Source organism: Humulus lupulus, chromosome 5 (genome assembly GCF_963169125.1).
Source record: "Humulus lupulus chromosome 5, drHumLupu1.1, whole genome shotgun sequence".
NCBI lineage: Eukaryota > Viridiplantae > Streptophyta > Magnoliopsida > Rosales > Cannabaceae > Humulus > Humulus lupulus.
The window spans coordinates 133,426,884-133,448,668 of NC_084797.1; the positions used below are offsets into that span (position 1 = coordinate 133,426,884).

Genomic DNA, 21,785 nt, shown 5'->3' on the forward strand with positions numbered 1-21,785 from the left:
TAAGGAGAATCAAACCAAACATTAACATAAAGCAAACCTCATATAGCCAAACCTTAATCTCATATCATAACAAGGCATAACATCATAAACATCATCAAAATCATCATACACAAAACCTATGCGCGTACTACACATGTAAATGGGAGAGATAACTAGGAGGAAGCTGTCATGGTCCTTTCCACAACCTCCATGGTCAACTTTGTGGCTACCTTTGTCCACCTTTTACCTTCCCAAGTACATGCCCTGAAATACATAACATACAAGATGCATTTCATAAACATAAGCAATCAATCCAACATGTTTAACATCCTTACCTTGGCGAGTGTGTGTGGTCTTTGAAAAGAAGAAAGTGATTCTTCTTCAATGATCAAAACCTAAACATAAAATAGAAGCCTTATTGTACGAACCAACATCATGCCAAAAATCTAAGCCACGCGTCCCACTCTCTATGCATGGGCCATGCACAACATGCATTAAATCCATGATCATATTATCCATACTTTTATATTCAAACTTAAACTTATAAAACCTTAAGTGAGCATAAACTAAAAAAAATAACGATAATGATACCTTTGAAGATCGAAAGTTGATTCCTACCCTTCCTTGATTCCTTTGAATTCGAACACCTTTAAACCACAAAACCACACTCCAATGACCACCAATAAGAAAAGAAGAAACTCATAACTAAATTCAAACCAACCATCAAGATCTTACCTTAACCTTTGTTCCCTTTCTTCACAAAAAATCCCGAGCCCTCGAGCAAGACCTCCACCTTCTCTTTCTTTCTCTCCTTCTTTCTCATGCCTACTTATCCTCCTCCTCCTCCTCCTCCTTCTTCTTCTTCTTCTTATTATTATTCTTCTTCTTCTTCTTCTTATTCTTCTTCTTCTTCTAATTGTGTGTGAAAATGAGAGCTAAGCTCTCTCTATTTATAGGCTCCAAGGCCACCCATCAACACTTTCATCAAATCCTCTTAATAAATGTTAATTGATTCCAAATATTCCAATCATATATCTTAATTGATTCCAATCTTCCAATCAAATAACATTAATTAGTTCCACTCTTCCAATTAAATAATCTTAATTCATTCCTAATTTCCATTTACCATTTATACACTTGATTCCATTAAAAATTTATGAACCTAGCCTATTCCTAGTACCAAGTTCATGATTCCATATCAAATCACCATGATTCCCATATTCATCTCCCTTGTCCCCTTAATTTTGAAAATCACTTATAAAAGGAAAGATCAATCACTCTTTGATTATCCTTCATTGACTTGCTATCAATCACAGTTAATAAGGGGTAATCCCTTAGCCAATTTCGAAATTACACTACAACAAAAAATTCTTTTAATAACACCAAAAATGTGTTATCAAAACATACCATAACACTTTTTGATGTGTTAAGACCGACTATGTTATCGTAGGTCATGGTACTTTACATAACACTTTATCATTGTTATACATATGTATTATTATATTGTCAACGATAACACACTTTCTGTGTTATTTTAATAAATAGATAAGTGTTTAATTATATTAATTATAATCGATTATATAACACATTTCAATACTTATAAATTTGTGTTATACTACACTTTAGTATAACATTTTTTGTGTTATACTACACTTTAGAATAACACATTATTTGTGTTATATAATGAAGTTTGCATAACAAAATTCTTTACATAAAAAGTATTATTGTAATAGATATTATAACTCATTTTTCGTATTATTTTAATATTTAGATAAGTTTAAATTCTCATTATATATTCATTTATATAACACTAATTTATTCTATTATATTTTAATTTTTTTTATATAATTAAAATTAGCTTTCTAATATATACTAGCATCATCAAATGAACTTGATTTTCAAATAACAAAAAGTTAAAACATTCAACATTGTATTAAGAATCCACAAATTAGTTTAAAACATTCAACACTGTCATCAACAACAAAATGTTCTTTAAGTATTCAAGTAGTCTTAAATATTCAACATATTGAAAAGTTACTACTTTCAGCACAAAATATTGAAGAGTTTAATTTTTTTTACATAATAACACGTCAAAATTTGAGTAGTTGCACACTCCTACAGTACTATTTGATAGGAAAAAAACTTGCAATTGAAGTTGCTTCATTGTACCAGCCACAATGATCTTCACTTCACTTCAAATTCTAGCAAAACCAACACACTCTGTGTCTTCATTACAGACTTTAATGCAACATAATACAACAACATTCAATGATAAATTGATAAACTAAGTCTAATTTAGTTCTTTGAAATTCAAAGTTAAGACATGAGTGAGTTATAGAGTAATAGTAGTAGTTATCATTACTACATTCTACTTTTTCTTGCACAACTTCCAGGAGCTGCTCAATGGCAGTCTTTATTGTCATGTACCTAGGTGGTTCATACTGCTTCTTCCCTCTAAAATTAAACAAGAAATACAGAGAAAAACTTAGAACCTGCATGCATTAATTTAAAGAGCATTAATTTAAATATCCAATCCTAGGAAGCCACAAACACAGAAAAACTCAGAACCTGCATGGATAAGAAGATCATGAAATTTCTAGGAAGTAGGAAGCATAAATGTAGAAAGACAGCTCTGACATACTGACCTATTCAGAAAATAAAAGTGTTACTCAATTATCAACACATAAAAAGCATAGAATAACATGATTCAATTGCTACTGCAAAAGCATAAAACATAGAAACAAATGACCAAAACTCTAGACAAGAGAACTGCATGTACCATTAAACACCATTCTACATATAAAGAGCAGGTTAATTGCTAAGGAAATTTCTGATACACAATTGCTGAACCAGCTGTAACATACACATCACAAAGTTCATACACACAAAGAAGAGCAACAACTAAAAGTAAAAGAATAGCAACAGCTCCTGTAGAAGTAAAATTCAGTGAAATGTGAGTGAAACTTTCTGAAGTCAGGTGGCCAGACATAAAAATAATATAATTCATCAAAAATTTCATCACAATAATGTAACATAGCTTTAACAAGGCCAATTAACCATTTAATATAATTTCCACCTGAAATGGACCCACTATAGATTAAAGATGATGAAATGGGATAAGGAAACATTGAAAAGAAATCATTAACCCACTAAGAGCAACTTAATTTTATTAGTATAACAACACAAAACCAGAACAAAAACCTAGAGAGAACTAATTTACTATAATCAGTAAGTGGAATTTATGGATAACTTTCCGAGCCCATAACAGAAACCATAACAAACTTCAACCATCAACAGAGAAAAACTCATTAAGCATAAACTAAGATGCTACAGTATTAGTTAACTTATAACTTGAATAAAAAAAATTCAGACAAATAATCACAAACAAATTGATCTTAGATAAAAAGGCTAACACAGAGAGCTTGAGAGAGAGAGAGAGAGATCATACCTCGGTAGAGAAAGATAGAGACAAACAAAAACCAGATTACCTCCTCGCTACAAGTTTTTGAAAAATTAGAGTGAAACAATATTGTTTGAGGAATATAGTTTGAGAAAGTTAAAAGACTTCTTAAGAACATGGAATTGAGACTAGGAAAACAAAATCGTTTAATCTTAAAAACTTGAAAGAATACATATAACCTTGCATAAGCATTTAAACAATTTTTTATTGTATTTCAAAGTAATGATAAATTACTATTAAAAATATTAATCATAATATGTTTTTTGGCTTTTAAATCTGACCTTTTATTCTCTGTTGTGAGTACACTTGTATGAAATGTAAGAGCTGGCATGGAGTTTGCAATGATCTTTGTATACTACAAGAGAAAGACTTGAAGTGAAAAAAATGATAATCTAAAGATGCAAAATAGAGAAAGAGAGGGTTGTGCTAGAAAGGAGAAACATTCTACTAGAAAGCCTATAGCATAGTAATTCAACACATTCTCAATTTTCCCTCATTGGACCAATCTTTCAAAATAAAGAGTTGTCAGAACTTCACACACTAAATATATGGTCTGATAGTTCCCAAGAGCTGAAAATTGCAATCTGATTGTGTTTCATTTTTGTTTGATACTATTATAAGAGAACAAGTTCTGGTTCTTACATTATGGCCTAAAATTTTAAATCCAAAAATATGTTAATAACCTGATAGATCCATGAATTAAACTCTTGATGAATCTCATCAACTAATGCTCCACGAATGACCTTTAGTGGAACCTATAAAATGCATGAAATTAGATAACAGATTAGAATTCAAAACCATTAGAAGCTCTCGGCTAATTTGTTGTTTTCAAAGCTTATTATCATAAATTGGTCTGTAAATTTTTAATAGAAAATAAATAATAACATATATATACATTGAATTGCAAGAAAGTACATACTGATCTTGAAACAACAGTTGGAGGTGCCCCATTAGGCCAGAAAATGTATGCCCCTGAAGCCTGCAAGACAGGTCATTTTAAGTACTGAAGGCATTGCTTGGACAAATTTGGGACTTGAATAACTCGACAACCATAGCACATGAAGTGCTTACCTGAGAATCAGAATCACCAGTGCTTGAACCATACCATAGATAGCTCTGTTGTATTGGTACATCAACCTTGTAATATATGACAATCAAATGAGCATTATTTTAGCATGCAATTTTTTTTGTCAAGTCAGAGAAAAGAAATAAAAAAGTTCCCTACAGATGTAAAATTGACATATAAACTTAAGTTAGCATTCCATTTTTAGTGCCCATTTGTGGTTGGCTTGCCTGATTTTATAATATGTAACTACTGGGTTAAGAAATTGACATCATTAACCTGGTGGAAATTGTGATTTTCAGACCATATTGGAGAGAGTATTCTATTCATTCAAATATTCTAATATATGATAATGTGAACTGAGCAAACATATACTTACCGGTATTTCAACAATGTCAGTACGGGGCCAACCAGAGGGATTATATGCCACTACAACCTAAAATAGTATTAGTAATTAAGACAATGAAAAATTAAAAATCTCACCTTAGTATCCATTGAAGGGTAAGGAAATCTCAAAATTTTACCAAACTTTTCCCTTCTGGAATGTCTTCTTCTGTTGGTGGGCAGTAACTGATATTGAATAATTGACACTGTTTAAATCAATGTAAAGAAGATAAGGACAATGGAAATAAGTAGACCAGAAATAGCTGCATCATTCTAGAGAAATATGACGAAAAGAGAAATTTAAAAGATTGAAGCAATTTCTATAGAAATATTGGGTTATAAGAGGCTACAAATACATATACATGAAGAGAAATGCTACTCTCTCATGAAATAAATTAAAAATCATAACTGAGAAAACGATAGATTCATTTACATTTGAAAAGAAACTCTAAAATATTAATACAGAAATAATAACCTGAAATAAAAAAGAGGGTTTGAGAGGATCACAACATGAAAGCTAATGGTGAAAAAAATGCCAACTTCAGCAAAATCATTGTTGTGATCAAAGGTTTACATGAAAAACAAGAAAGAAAATATTGTTATATTATTTCATATAATATAATATTAGATTAAATAATGTGACAAAATGTGATTTGTCACACAAATGTGATTTGTCACATCTTGTAACATATTATTGAGAGTCACAAAATTGGACACATGTGTGTCCAAATGTGACATATTTTGGAGTTACAAAATCAGTTACAAATTTGTAACTCCCAAATTTTACCCAATAATGTGTATATTATATGTTACACATTTTGAGATTGGATTTCATAAAGCCATATGAGAAATGGCTGATAGAGATGTGATTTTAACTCCCATATTGTGTATGGAAGTCACAAAATCAAGTGGGAATAAATTGGAACGTTTTGGAAAAAACTGAAAAATTCGTTGCTGAAATTGACTGAGCGCCGCGGCGCCTGGAACGAGCGTCGCGGCCCTAGTGGCTGACAGTTTCTTTGAATTTCGGTTTTTATCCAATTTTGAACGTTTCCAACAGCCAAGTAACTCCCAAATCTCTATTTTAATTCCATAAAACATCCAATTAAACATTGGTAACAGCCATGGGGGTTGGTGGAATTTGAAATTCAAAGGGGTATCTCAAACTCTATAAATAGGAGCCTAATGCTCACTTGTTAGACACACCATTTTTCATCCACAAAGCACTTGGCTGAAAAATACACCAAAAGGCTTGATAATTCCAGAGAGCTATTTCCTAGAGAGATCCCTTAGTGCTTAGAGAATAGGGGGAAATAAGCTTTTGGACAGAGGTCTTGAACCTTGTTCAAGTTGGTGATCCCCACTACTCTACACTTTGGTTGTGTGAGAGTTTGTGTTTTCATTCTTGTGTTCTTCTTATTTACTTGTATTGTTATAGTATTGAGTTTGTAATCTTCTTCTTCTACATCTTTTTATTTACTTGTATTTTGAGCAATTGAGTTGTAATACTTATTTAATAAATATTATCTTTTCCATTGTATTTTTGCATAGAGTTGTAATTGGTTTTTCCATATTTCCATTGAGCAATAATAATATTCTCTAACAATCAAAAGCTTATTTTCCTTTTCAATGGAAGGAGAAACCATGGAGATCATATGAGGATCCAACTTTGAAAAGATGGTAAGATAAGGTAATGCTCTTCTTTGGTTTTCTTAGAAGATCTAATGGTTTTTATATAGTGATAGAAATGAAAAGAAGAAAAGTTTATAAATGAGATTCATTGTTTTCTAATCTCCTTTGTTTTATAATGGTTAGATTAGAAGATAATTCAATATGTTGAGTTTTTGTTATATGTGATTAACATGTAAATAATCTAGTAGATTATTGGATAATATGATAAGCATGTTATAGAATTGTCTTATTATGAGATACATTGTAACATATGTTACACATCTATTTGTGAAAGTTAAATCTTTAGAAGTGAACTTTTGAGAAGCTCTACATAATCTAGTGATTTTTAATCTTATGTGTATGTGAGATAGTAAGACATACATTTGACATGAAAATTATTTTTTGAGATTTTATAAATCATGATAATTAGGTAGTTTTTTACATGCCTATATATTGATTTTGTGAATCAATAGAATATATCAATATGTGGATATGTGAATTATTGTATGATATTTGTGATATACTTACAATATAATTATGAGATTCAAAATGCATGTATCTTGAAAAAAAATTATGTGAAATTTCTTTGAGACATAATTATGTTAATGTATATTGATTTATACATGAGAATTATCATGATTATTATGTTATGTCATATAATATGATTATTAAGGTGATAATAACGTAAATATGTTTATCATATATTTGAAATGTGATGAGTTACCATTTATTTGGTAAATAAAGAGAATTATTTGAGAAATTAAATTTCTCATTTAAGTGTTGACCATCTCATTTTATGAGATAAGAAAAGATGAACCTAAGGGGGTTACATATTTTAATGATAAGTGTCTTGCCAGTGCAAGAAAAATGAATCAAAGTGGATTCAAAAATTGTGGGATGACATATTGACTCAATAGACTTATAGTCTAGAGTGTGGTCAAATAAAATATATTTGAGAATTATTTAGTGACAATAATTCTTAAATATTCAATGAGGAGACATTTTCAAAATTGGAGAAGCAATTTTGAATCTTTACATCAATGGTGAATAAAAGATAACTTTATTCATTTTGGTTAAAGATGGTGATGTGTTTAAATTAATCTCAATGAGAAGATAATTTTAAACAAAAAACATAAGAAATTAAAGTATTATTCTATGATGATTCTTTATTTTGCTATGAGACATTTGTGTGAGACATTAACAAAGTTTCAAAATGAACTTGTTAAAATAATAGGTAAGTGTGTAGACCTATTGTTTCATAATGTGATTATTTGTTTGAGAAATTCTCACATTACACTTGTGTTCACATTTTATTTTGTGAAATATATAAAAGAAAGCAACCAAGTGAAAGTTACTTTCAAATAAGTGTGCCTTGCTTTAGCAAGTAAATGAATCAAGACAAACATTGAGGTTTTTTATCTTGATCTATTGAGTATTTATCATGAAGCTTAAGGACTCATGATGAACTTTGAGAATCATAGGTCTAGATTTATCTTGGAGGATAAATGACTTATTAGAAATGAAGAGATTTCTATTTTAAAGTGATATTTTATTATCATTATGTGAGAAATGTGGGGGTGATGCTCCAAAGTTAATCAATTTATTTTGTTGATAATAATTGATTAATTTGGTTATCCTATCAAATAGGTGATTTGGAATTCCACATTCTAAATCATATTGGCTATATGTGTATAGAATGAACAAATCTAGACATGTTTGGTGTCTAAAGTCATTGTTTGTAATATTTTGATTCAAGAAGGAATCAATTTAAACATAAAGGAGAATTTTAGAAACAAAGAGGTTTCTAGAATTAATATTCAAGGAAAATGTTTATCTTGGATATAAAACTATAAAATAGTGGGGGTGTTGACTATGGTCAAAATCACTATTTTAAAGGGGTAACTATTTTAATCAAACTATGGCTAGCAACAAAGTTTGAATAAAATAATGAGAGTGTCTAAGTATGCATACATGAGAAAAGAAATGATTCAAATGAAATCATTTCTACATCTCAAGGGGTGGGACTTAGACTCCCTAAAGAGATTCACGGTTGATGGTAACCTTTCTTAATACTAGTAACCAAACTAGTATTAGGTTCAATAGGTAATAACAAGTCAATCAAGTGAATAGATAGTAGTACTCAAATTTTGTCCCATCTGAGATATGAGTACTAGTGTGTTACCAAAATGAGGGTTAAAACCGAAAGGTTTTTTAATAGAACTCAGTCTTGAAAAGACAAGTATTTTAGGGTAACAAAATACTGTAAGAGTTCTACCTATATAGACCTAGGGGTGGTGCCGCCCCTCATGAGAATTGGGAGTCATTCTCAAGAAAAGTCTATGAATGGAATGTGCACATGGCCATTAATGGTGCAAAAGCGAGACATTGAGGTCTCAAGTGAACACAGCAAAGGTGTGTGTGTTATCACCGGTTTGTTATCAAGGGATAGTGGTTCAATGCTTCGGCAACCAAAATTTCAACAAACTTTGTGATAATTACACTAAGGTAAAATTCAAGTCGAAAGACATTTTACTTTATGCATCAATGCAAAGGTTTCTATAGAGAGTGATTATTTAATCAAGTGGGGGAATATTATATTTTAATATAATGTTTGATTGATTAAATAAGTGTTACAAAAAGTGATTATTTAATCTAGTGGGGGAATGTTATATTATTTCATATAATATAATATTAGATTAAATAATGTGACAAAATGTGATTTGTCACACAAATGTGATTTGTCACATCTTGTAACATATTATTGAGAGTCACAAAATTGGACACATGTGTGTGTCCAAATGTGACATATTTTGGAGTTACAAAATCAGTTACAAATTTGTAACTCCCAAATTTTACCCAATAATGTGTATATTATATGTTACACATTTTGAGATTGGATTTCATAAAGCCATATGAGAAATGGCTGATAGAGATGTGATTTTAACTCCCATATTGTGTATGGAAGTTATAAAATCAAGTGGGAATAAATTGGAACGTTTTGGAAAAAACTAAAAAATTCGTTGCTGAAATTGACTGAGCGCCGCGGCGCTTGGAACGAGCGTCGCGGCCCTAGTGGCTGACAGTTTCTTTGAATTTCGGTTTTTATCCAATTTTGAACGTTTCCAACAGCCAAGTAACTCCCAAATCTCTATTTTAATTCCATAAAACATCCAATTAAACATTGGTAACAACCATGGGGGTTGGTGGAATTTGAAATTCAAAGGGGTATCTCAAACTCTATAAATAGGAGCCTAATGCTCACTTGTTAGACACACCATTTTTCATCCACAAAGCACTTGGCTGAAAAATACACCAAAAGGCTTGATAATTCCAGAGAGTTATTTCCTAGAGAGATCCCTTAGTGCTTAGAGAATAGGGGGAAATAAGCTTTTGGACAAAGGTCTTGAACCTTGTTCAAGTTGGTGATCCCCACTACTCTACACTTTGGTTGTGTGAGAGTTTGTGTTTTCATTCTTGTGTTCTTCTTATTTACTTGTATTGTTATAGTATTGAGTTTGTAATCTTCTTCTTCTACATCTTTTTATTTACTTGTATTTTGAGCAATTGAGTTGTAATACTTATTTAATAAATATTATCTTGTCCATTGTATTTTTGCATAGAGTTGTAATTGGTTTTTCCATATTTCCATTGAGCAATAATAATATTCTCTAACAAATATATGATACAATACCGATATTAACAATTTAAGTATTGAGTTTCATAATAGACCATAATCGAAAAGGCGTACACTTAAGTATGAGTTTCATATTAGATCATGAGCGGTAAATGCTTACACTTTAAAATGTTTATAATTCTACATTGTTCATATCAAATCCATTTCAAAGGATCCTTCATTCTCCAATTCAAGAAACAGATCATCCACAAAGAAGAAAATGAAACTGCAATTTTGCCACAAAGACAAAGCAAACAGTCTTGAATGGCTTTAGTAATATCTTACCGCAAATTCATTTACAGCACGCAGCTTAGCAGCTAGGTTCTTTAAATCTTTTACTTCCTCTACATACTTGAACAGTGTAGACTCAACTGGAGTTGGTTTTACTGGCTCAATATGCAGAATATCACTATCTTTATCGACAAAATCCATATACGAAAATTGCTTCTGCCCCCATTAAAGTACACTAGCAATCATAAACAAAACAGGAAACCGACCCAAGAACAGAGAACCAAGAAACTACTACAAGCAAAGCCATTATAACTATATCAAGCTTAAATAAATAGAGCCTTTGTTACTACTAACAGTGGCAGTAAAGCTTTTTATAATTTCTTTACCAACTCCACCAGCCTCATTGTCAATATTGAAATCCTTCAACACTAGATTTTCAACAAGTATTTCTATATATATATATATATCATATATGTCATATACATATACATGTCTATTTCTTTATAATTCTTTTTCAATAATCTTATAATTAAGTGTTGTGGAAAGAGGATTTTGTTGTAGTGATGTATTCGAGAGATCTGTAGTCTCCATAAGTTAAGCTCACTCAATACAATTCATGCATACCCAACTACAAAATCTATCACCTACTTATACCTCTTACTAACAAATTTCTCACGTTTCTCATTTGATAATTTCAAAAAATAATTTATCTGTGTATAACAATTATCAGAGAATAGATTCCACACCTATTACATAAGAAATTAGCGAATTCAAGTTGGTACATATTATTTGTTCTTGTTTTAATTAGTTTCTGCAAAACAATATTAAAACTATACAAGGTGTCCTCATAGATATTTTAAAATCTAGTCTATGCATGTAGACTATTCCAAGTGTGCCCGCCATAATAACATAAGCAAATATGAAAAAGAAAACAACGAAACATAAATTCAAATGAGAATAATAAACAGAGTGGGTGACTTATATAAAACACAAATAAAATAAGAAATGGTACAAAATGATAACAAAATCGCATAAATAAAGACAACCATTATTGCATAAAAATTAGTAACATGAATAAGTTTATTTCTATCATTATCAAACTACAAAAGTCAAACCACTAGTTTAATTAGAAATAAATTTATATCTAGTATACTTATATGAAATTTTACTATCAAGTTTTTAGTAGACTAAGCAACAGTACGTACCAAATTTAAACTACTTTATGATATATAAAAATAAAACTAATAGGCAAATTAAGATTCATTACATTACCTAACCATGTGTCAATAACAACTCTTCATCCAAGAAATTATGCAAAGTAACTCTGTAGCAAACACAACACCTTATTAGAGCAATTATCAATATTCATCTATATGGTGACATATGAGCTATGCCTAATGTTTTAATGTGATACTAGTGATCTTGATTATATGAACCATTTATTAAATACACATATGTAGACATCATATAGTAATATGAAGAATAGTACAAACAAACAAAAACTAATTAATCAAGGATTAGGTGTGCTTCCATTCCTTGTGACAAGAAAAAGTAGTGTGGTGCCATACCTAATCAACACTAAATAATATATCCGAGCAAAAAAAAAATTACTAAATTATATAATCTATATATACACACACAAAAGAAGGAAGCAAACTCTCATTGTAGCCAACAGAAGCAACCAATAGTATATATGCATACATATAAATCTTTTATGATTTCAAAAATCAATTTTCTTATTCAAGCCAATAAGCTATCGAGAACAAGAAGCATGTATGTGTGCCTTCAATTAGTTTGGTCATTATTGACAGCGCCTTTAAGTTATTTTCCCTTATATATATACTATATTCACACTTTAATAGATAAATGAAGAACGAAAAAAAATCAACATGCTCTGTTTTTCAACTCACCGATGCATTTATCTTCTTATTAAAGAATAATAGGGCACCTACAACAATACATGGGTTTAACTTTGAAATTAACTTTCCATACAAACTTCAGTGAAAGCCACAACCAGAAAAATAAAAAGAAGATAAGCATTATAAATTTATAACTAAATATATAGTATATTGCCTTTGTCAAGAAAGAAACTAACTACCAAATTAAGCACACTAAATATAAAGAAATTAATAACACTAGCAATATTCAATAATAAATGCTAAGAACATTATCTTCATAATAAATAATAATTATAACTTGGGCCATTGTGAAATAACAGTACAAGCTTCAAGAGATCAAAACCCATTTATGTCTACAGCATTACAAATAAATAAAAATATTAGCTAGACATCCGAATAAAAAAGCTGCAACAACTACAATCAAGATTGAGAAAACTAGAACCTTCGGTGCAACCTCAGTGATTTGGTAAGCATCAACAGTAACACCCACCAACCACAAGCCAAGGAAAACAACCTGAAACCAAAAACCCAAAAGCGAAGAAAAGAAAAAAAAAAACCAGCCACCATATTCAGAAAAAAAAAAATGATAGAAATAAAGCTTAAAAGAATGAGAAAGACCATAACAACCAACTAGAAATAATGGCAGCCAAGAAGAGACCAAAGGAAAGTAGCTAGGGTTCAATCAAGGCACACAACAAGAGAAACACAATCTCTTTATCCTCTATAGAATGTGTAAAGATGGAGATTAGAGGAAACCTAGAGTCTCATATTAAAGTGTGAATAAGAAGTAAAAACATAAAACCCTTATTTTTAATAAATACATGATAATAATGAACAAAATAAAAAGTGAGAGAGATGACTTACCCAAAGCAAACAGAGAGTGCCTTCAGGAGAGAGACAAATGCAGGAGAAGGTACATGGAATATAAGAAAGAGTAACTCAGAATGATGATAGTTGATAGATGGGGAAGAATACGAGAGAGAGAGAGAGATAGATAGATAAATAGGAAAGATTGATTCCAAGAAGAAAAAAAAAGTATTAGTAGATAGACTATTTTCTAATTCCAAAATAAACCAAAGAAAAAAAGTTGGCGCCTCTTGAATTACTTGGGCAGGCATTCTCCCAAAAGTGCCGCCTCTTCTTCACTAACATTCAATATATTATAATACGTTTTAGATAGTCTTATATTTATGTGTTATGGAAATACATATTTGGTGTAGTGTTAGCCTAGTAGGATACCTTGAGTGTCCCCATTTCTCTCAATCACCAACTCATTAGATCAAATCTACATGATCTAGTTTCCATGAATTGGTCAACAAAATCTCTAATGAATAGCTACAAACTATTTTAAAAAATCATAGGCAATCCCTAGAGGATTGCACACCTCATAATGTGTATTGCACCAATTTTTTTTTGTTTAATTGATTTTGTGCATTAATTTTTCAGTGTTAGGAAATAATTTTTAATTGTTTGGTAGGAATTATGTGAATTTATTTTTGTTAACTGTTTATTTAATATGTAAGTGAATGAGTTTTGGTTGTATGCATGGTAAGTAGTGATGCATTTGAGCAATTGGGTGTGTGCATGTGCATGAATTTCATGGTGAGCATGCAATAGTATTTTCCTATACATAATTTCTTTTTTTTTTAATTTATTTAAGAAATTAAAGAATAAAGGATAAAAAAATAAAAAGAAAGGGAAATAAGAGAGGTAGGCGTGTGGAGAGTGGGAAAGGAATGATTTTATTTTTCCTATTTGGTTTGGAAATTTAAATAAACAAATTGGATGATGTTAGCTATTTTGGGTAAGTGCATGGATGACATATCTTATATTCAATTTCTAAATTTCATTTATTAAAGAAAATTCAAATAACATAAAATAAAGGAAAATTAGATTTGGGAAACTTTCCCATTCACATTAGACTAGTGTATTTTACCTTAGGTTAAATAAAAGGAAGGAACGAAAGAAAAGAGCTTATTTTCTCTTGGTAACCGACGGCTAGGGAGAGAGAGAGAGAGAGAGAGGTTGCGTGAGAAGCTAGAGAGAGAAGGGGAGAAAACAAGAAAGAGAGATTGAGAAAGAAGAAGAAGGAAGTAGGCTAGCCTCAAGGGTTGTAGGTAATGGTTGATTTTCATTGTGTTTTGATTCTTTAAAAGTAGTTCTCCTTCTTCTCAAAATTAAGTAATGATTTTCTCTTCTCTTGTTCTTGTGGGATTCGAAAATCATAGTTGCTAGAAGGGGAGAACCAACTGTGTGAGGTTGATCTCTTTCAAGGAGGTAGTGAATCTAGCTTTGATATTGTTGTGATGTTGATTCTAGTCTTTTTTTTTTATTTATTGATTTAAATCAAATTGTTAGCCTTGTTGTGGTTTGGTTGTATTTTGGTTCTTGTATATTTTGTAGGTTGTTGATGAAATGAGACATGATCATGATATGAGGATTTTGGATGGTTTATGGTCGACCTAATGCATGTTTTGGGACTCCTGGTGTTGAATCTTTTGGTTGAAAAGCATGCTTATGGAAGTGGGTGTATGATTTTATGTATTGTAGATCAAGGCATGCTAGGGTCTCATATGTGTTATGCTTATGCTTTTGGTAACCTAGGGATCCTTTTGCATGATGGATTCATATTTGGTTGGTATGTCATGATGGAACTTGTGGTCTTAGAAAGATGCTAGGATTTTCTTGTGTTTTGGAAACATTAAAGATTTGAAACATGCTATGAGGGTTTTGGCGTAGGGGGACTGTTTATAGCATGACTGATTCATTTTTTATGGTTTGATGCCACTTGTGATATAAGTTCCTTTAAAAATGTGAATTTGATTTTGTGTGTAAAATGTTAGGTTCATGATGCTTGGATAGTTTTGTTTCTTGGAATACTTGAATGGTAGGAATATCTTAGGTGTTATATTTTAAACATTATTAAAAGTGTTTTTTTTTTTATATATTTATGCTTGATGATTTTTATTATCTTGTGATGCCATTGGTAAATAATTGTTTTTAGAATGCACATATGATGCCTCAAGTGGAGTTTGATTTATGTAAACAAAAAGATATATTATTTCACATGTTGATGGTGTTTTTATCGAATTAAATACATGTAAATTTTTATCTATTTTTATGAAGAAAAATATAGTTTTAATCCAAGTGTGTGATTTTAATTAAATAAAATAGTTACTGTAATTTTTTGTTAATAGTAAAAAAAGTCTTTTAAATGAGATAAGTAAAAAAAGTGCATCAAATAAATTAAACCTTAAGCTATGTATATGATTAATGTGATATTTTCAAAATGTAAGTATGTATTCTCACACTTATATTTAGATGCTTTTTTTTTTTAATTTAAAATGTGAAAAGAATATAGGTTAAATTCTTTTTGTGATTTTTAAACAAATAGTTAGCTTGCTGAATCTTTGAATTATTAAAAGAAAAATGTCTTTTGAATTAAGATAAGTTAGTCATACACTCCAATAAATTAAATCTTAAATTTTATACATGAAAAGATAATTTTCCACACTATACTTATGTATTTTCACATTTGTAACGATGCAATTTTTATTTAGATAAATAAATTTATTTGTAAAAAGAAAACAAGAAATTTATTTAGCTATTATAAGTAACTACAATTTTTTCACAACCTATAAATGCTATTTAAATAATAAATAGAATTATTATTTCATGAGAAATTAGGAAAGAATAAATGAATTATTTGATCAAGTAAATATGTTGTATTAAAGTTTTGCATGACAATTTTGTGGATAAAGAAATAATTAAGATAAGAGTATGCTTGCTGATTTGTTTTTGAATAGGCAAGAAATAGACATGCAGAAATTATCGTTTTAAAACGTTAAATTTTAAGAGTACTCCCACGTATGCATGTTACATGCAAATATATTTTTACGTGCAAATATATGCCTAATGTTCAAATTCTTAACATTTATTTTGTAACAAGAAATAGACATGCAGAAATTATCGTTTTAAAACATTAAATTTTAAGAGTACTCCCACGTATGCATGTTACATGCAAATATATTTTTACACTCAAATATATGCCTAATGTTCAAATTTGTAACATTTATTTTGTAACTACAATTTTGTCACAACCTATAAATGCTATTTAAATAATAAATAGAATTATTATTTCATGAGAAATTAGGAAAGACTAAATGAATTATCTGATAAAGTGAATATGCTGTATTAAAGTTTTGCATGACAATTTTGTGGATAAAGAAATAATTAAGATAAGAGTATGCTTGCTGATTTTTTTTTGAATAGGCAAGAAATAGACATGCAAAAATTATCATTTTAATACGTTAAATTTTAAGAGTACTCCCACGTATGCATGTTACATGCAAATATATTTTTACGTGCAAATATATGCCTAATGTTCAAATTCGTAACATTTATTTTGTATCAAGAAATAGACATGCAGAAATTATCGTTTTAAAACGTTAAATTTTAAGAGTACTCCCACGTATGCATGTTACATGCAAATATATTTTTACGTGCAAATATATGCCTAATTTTCAAATTCGTAACATTTATTTTGTAACAAGAAATAGACATGCAGAAATTATCGTTTTAAAACATTAAATTTTAAGAGTACTCCCACGTATGCATGTTACATGCAAATATATTTTTACGCTCAAATATATGCCTAATGTTCAAATTCGTAACATTTATTTTGTAACTACAATTTTGTCACAACCTATAAATGCTATTTAAATAATAAATAGAATTATTATTTCATGAGAAATTAGGAAAGACTAAATGAATTATCTGATAAAGTGAATATGCTGGATTAAAGTTTTGCATGATAATTTTGTGGATAAAGAAATAATTAAGATAAGAGTATGCTTGCTGATTTTTTTTTGAATAGGCAAGAAATAGACATGCAGAAATTATCATTTTAAAACGTTAAATTTTAAGAGTACTCCCACATATGCATGTTACATGCAAATATATTTTTACGTGCAAATATATGCCTAATGTTCAAATTCGTAACATTTATTTTGTATCAAGAAATAGACATGCAGAAATTATCGTTTTAAAACATTAAATTTTAAGAGTACTCCCACGTATGCATGTTACATGCAAATATATTTTTACGCGCAAATATATGCCTAATGTTCAAATTCGTAACATTTATTTTGTGACAATGAAAGATTAATAGGTAGAATTAACATTATTCTTTTATGATTTTATGTGAAATTATTGTGTAACTGCAATTGTAGTGCAACTTGTGTCATGTGTGCATGACCCATGTACACATGGGGTATGTATGTTAGGCATGAGTATTTTTACATGATTTTAAGAGATGAATGTTTGGTTATGATTTGTAAAATGCCCTAGTCTAATGCTTTGTAAAACATTCACATAATCATAGGTTTATGAGAGAAAAGCCACTTAATATAAAATCCCAGTGGGGTCTTGCTAAAAACATGCAAGTTTGGCCAAATAGTTTCATGCAAAGTTTTAAAACAATCAATAGTTCAAGTCCCACTGATAAGTTTAAAAATGTCTCATAAAACATAACATTATTAAAAGAAAATGGCGTTTTTAATTGATCATTTTTTGTCCATAGGATGCCCCCACGCCATACATACCACAACGATAGAATTCCCCACATCACCATGCGTGCCATAGAGAAACCTATTTGCTACCTAGAAGGAAAAGTAAGGGGGGTGAGCTAAAAGCCCACTAAGGAAGTACAAGCAACAAACAAGTAAAACACAACATATTCACCCATCTTTATACATCATGACATCATCATAAAAATGGCATCTATATCATAAACATATTCACGTCAACATAATGTGACCATCATATCATAAACATCATAACATCATCATAACATCATAACAAAATCATAAACATCACCAAACATCACCAAACATCATAACATAATCATAAACAATTTCTTGTGAACAGGCCCGCTAACTTGTCCATGCCACCATTTCAGGTAAACAGGAGTCGCTGGTCCTTGAATAACCTCGGTGCGTCTGCCCTTGGAGTTACGTCTTCTTATCCCTAGTAACTCGGGTTACGTCTTCATATCCTTAGCAACCCATTTTGATGTGTCGCGTTCATCACGCTAACATCCATTTATATCATACAACATTCATACAAGCCAACATATCATCACATTATAGCATTCATAATTCATAACATTTTCATTCACACAACAGTCTTACCATTCATATTATAATAATCATAAATTAGATCTAACTTTCTTACCTCAAGTCCAAGCTAAGTAAAACCACAACTTTTCAACGAGCCTATACCATAATCAAAACGACATTCATTAGCTTCACATAATTACTATTTTGCCTTCTCATATAACTCATGTGTGCATGGGCCATGCACACATGGTAGGAGTTACACACAACATACAAATATGCTTAATTACACATAAGGTCATAAAAGAATAATGCTCATTCTACCTATATTTCATACATGATCTTTCTATAAAAACTACATGGTTACATAATAGACATAATTTTGGACGTAAAAGTGAATTTGCATGTAACATGCATATGTGGGAACGTTGCGTAAATGTGATGTTTAAAATGATAATTTCATGCGTCTTACTTCTATCGTTTTAAAAATTATAGACTTGTAGCATGTTTTGTTTACCATTGTTTATCTTCTTAAAATTACTAGGTTGATTAAATCTCCCAAGACATTCTTTTTATTTCATAAAAAAAAATTTATTTAGCCATTAAAAATATATAAAAGACCCATTTATTATTTTTAAATTACAAAGTAAAGCAAAGGCTTGGAAATTATTTTAAAAAAAGAAAATACCTATGATTATCATGTCTCCTTAGAAAATAACTATTTAATTTAAGTTAATAGAATTACATAATTCGATGTGAGAAAAATAATAATTTTAAATGTGGGAAAAATATATTTTGCTTGAATTATTTTTAATAAGTAATTTTATGTAACATAAATTCATATGTGGAAATTAAATAATTATTTTAAACTTTTTAAACTAAACTTTAAGCCATTATTTAAAAATCACAAGTGAATTAAATCCAACATTTTTCTTAATCCAATTAAAGAAAATCATAACTTGTAAAATAACCACTCATATTATATTAAAAATACCACTTTTAAATTTTACCATAGTTTATGATATTAATTTATTTCAAAATACCAATCAAATTCCTTTTATTGAAACACACTTTACATTTTTAAACAAAAATTCCAGCAATCAAATTTATCATTAAAATCACCATCCTTATTTTTAAAAACTCATATTTTCTCAAAAATATATAAAAAAAATCTGTAGGTATTTATTTACATAAAATATCATTTCGAGGCATAATTAAATTTCCCATTAAATTTCTTAAAACATCAAACTTGCAAATTTTGAAAAAGCACTCAAAACATTATTCTCATCATAAACAACATCATTTTTGCACAAAAAACAGCAAGTACATTAAATCATAAAATTCATTCTTTTCATTATATTCACAAAATTCATACTTATTTATGTACGATATTCCAACACAAACCATAGCATGCTTCTAACCTCTTTAAACATTTTAATCACACCATGAGCATACAATAATTCATCAATCACCTTGAAACTTATTCACAAGTCATGAACAAATAACCACCTTTGATCTTGTGTTAAATATACTCTCAATATATTATTACCATGCAATTATTCCAAAGAACAAAACCATCATAACTTCATGCAAGATCTTGCCACAACCTATCATGATTTCTAAGATTAAATTGACATTAAACATAATAAAAAAAATAACCATCATACTTTGAGCATTACCCTAGGCCGAAACACACTTAGTCAAAATAACCCATTCTTTTCATGTTATTTTAAATACTCATCATCACTTTTCATAGATCCCTAATTTAAACCCTTGTACAATTTCACATAACTTCTTTAAGCCAAAACATACCTATCATTTAACCATAGAAAAGCTTTGAACAACAAATCATAATCACCATATTTCAATAATCATCTCACTACATATATTTTAATACACAACCATAAGAATCAAACCAAAACAACATAAACCCAAGCCCACGCCTAGGCCTATTTTCCCATGCATCAAAATATAAGAAAAAATATTCCATCAATCCATGAACATCATAACATTAGGGTTAGAGATTTGATACCTCTCTTGATTGTATAATCAAGAACACAAATTGATCAACACCCAAACTTTACCATCCCTTGTTCAAGCCTAGGGTTTTTTTTTTATGAAATCCACCATGAGAAGAAGAAAGATCCAACCACACACAACAATAAAACAAAGTCAATATCATATAATCAAGAGAAGAGATTAGACAAACAAATTCACAAGGAAAACATACTCTAGACTTGGTTTCTCTTCTCCTTCTTATTCTTTCTTTCCTCCTTCCCTCTACAAAATGACAGCCCCTTCCCCTTTCTCTCTCTAGCTCGCCACTCTCTCTCTCTCTTCCTTTCTTCAACACACGGTAGCCACAAAGAAAAATGGCTCTCCTATTCACCTCATTCCCCATTTAACCTAATTCTCTCCATAATGGTCCACTCAAGAGAAAAGGTATGTTTCCTATTTCTTATTTATTTTCTTTTAATTTCATTATTTGTTTCTTTTTATCACAATTGTTAGGAGATAAAGATGATCACTCTCTTTCCTAAAATAGCTATTATCCTCAAATTTAATTTACTTGAATAATGAAATAAATAAATAAATAATCATTTTCCTTTCCCACTCTAAGTCACACGTCTACCATGGTTTCCTCTTCCCTTTTTTTTTTCTACAAACTAATTCAAATAAAATCTAAAATAAGGAAGTATAAAGTGTGTAGAAAATCTACACATGTGTACCATGCTACCATGCACTAGCACACACTAAATCATTAGGGTACACCACTATCTACCATGCACTTTAGTGCATTCAACCAAATCTCACATAATCACATTTTTAAAATAAATATCATTTAACAAATAATTTCACAACAATTCTAACAATTAAATAAAATAACAAAAAATTAAATACAACAAACAAAAATTAAATAAAAATAAACAACATTTAAATAAAACAATTCACCACACTTAACACTTAAATAAAATAAAACACAAAAACTTTAATAACTAAAAAAAAAAATTTGGTACACTACATGATTATAGGCTTGTTGTGACATTTTTGCATTTTACTTGGCTCGGTCCTTCTATGTTTATGTTATGAAATGGTAAGATTTGTATGCTACATGAAATAGTGTGCTATGGAAATGAAAGTGCTATGTTTTGATGATAAGCCAAGTGTTATGGAAAATTGAAATTCTATCTTGATATGTTATGACAAGTGTGATGAAACATGTATTTTCTATGTTTTGATGTAACTGAATTACATTTGTTTGTATGATGAATGAAAAGAAAATGTTGCTAGCGTGTTGAATGCAACGCAA

The 21,785-nt window shown here is 29.7% G+C and overlaps 1 long non-coding RNA gene across 1 annotated transcript; it reads right to left on the bottom strand.

Annotated features, from left to right (window-relative positions):
* Positions 1 to 4,912: 4,912 nt before the first annotated feature.
* Positions 4,913 to 11,787, bottom strand: LOC133780616 (uncharacterized). Its single transcript, XR_009869449.1, has 4 exons — positions 11,734 to 11,787; positions 10,516 to 10,677; positions 5,320 to 5,361; positions 4,913 to 5,092 (listed from the first exon to the last, which is right to left on the bottom strand). It is a non-coding gene; the product is annotated as an uncharacterized LOC133780616 (long non-coding RNA).
* Between the last annotated feature and the right edge of the window lie 9,998 nt (positions 11,788 to 21,785).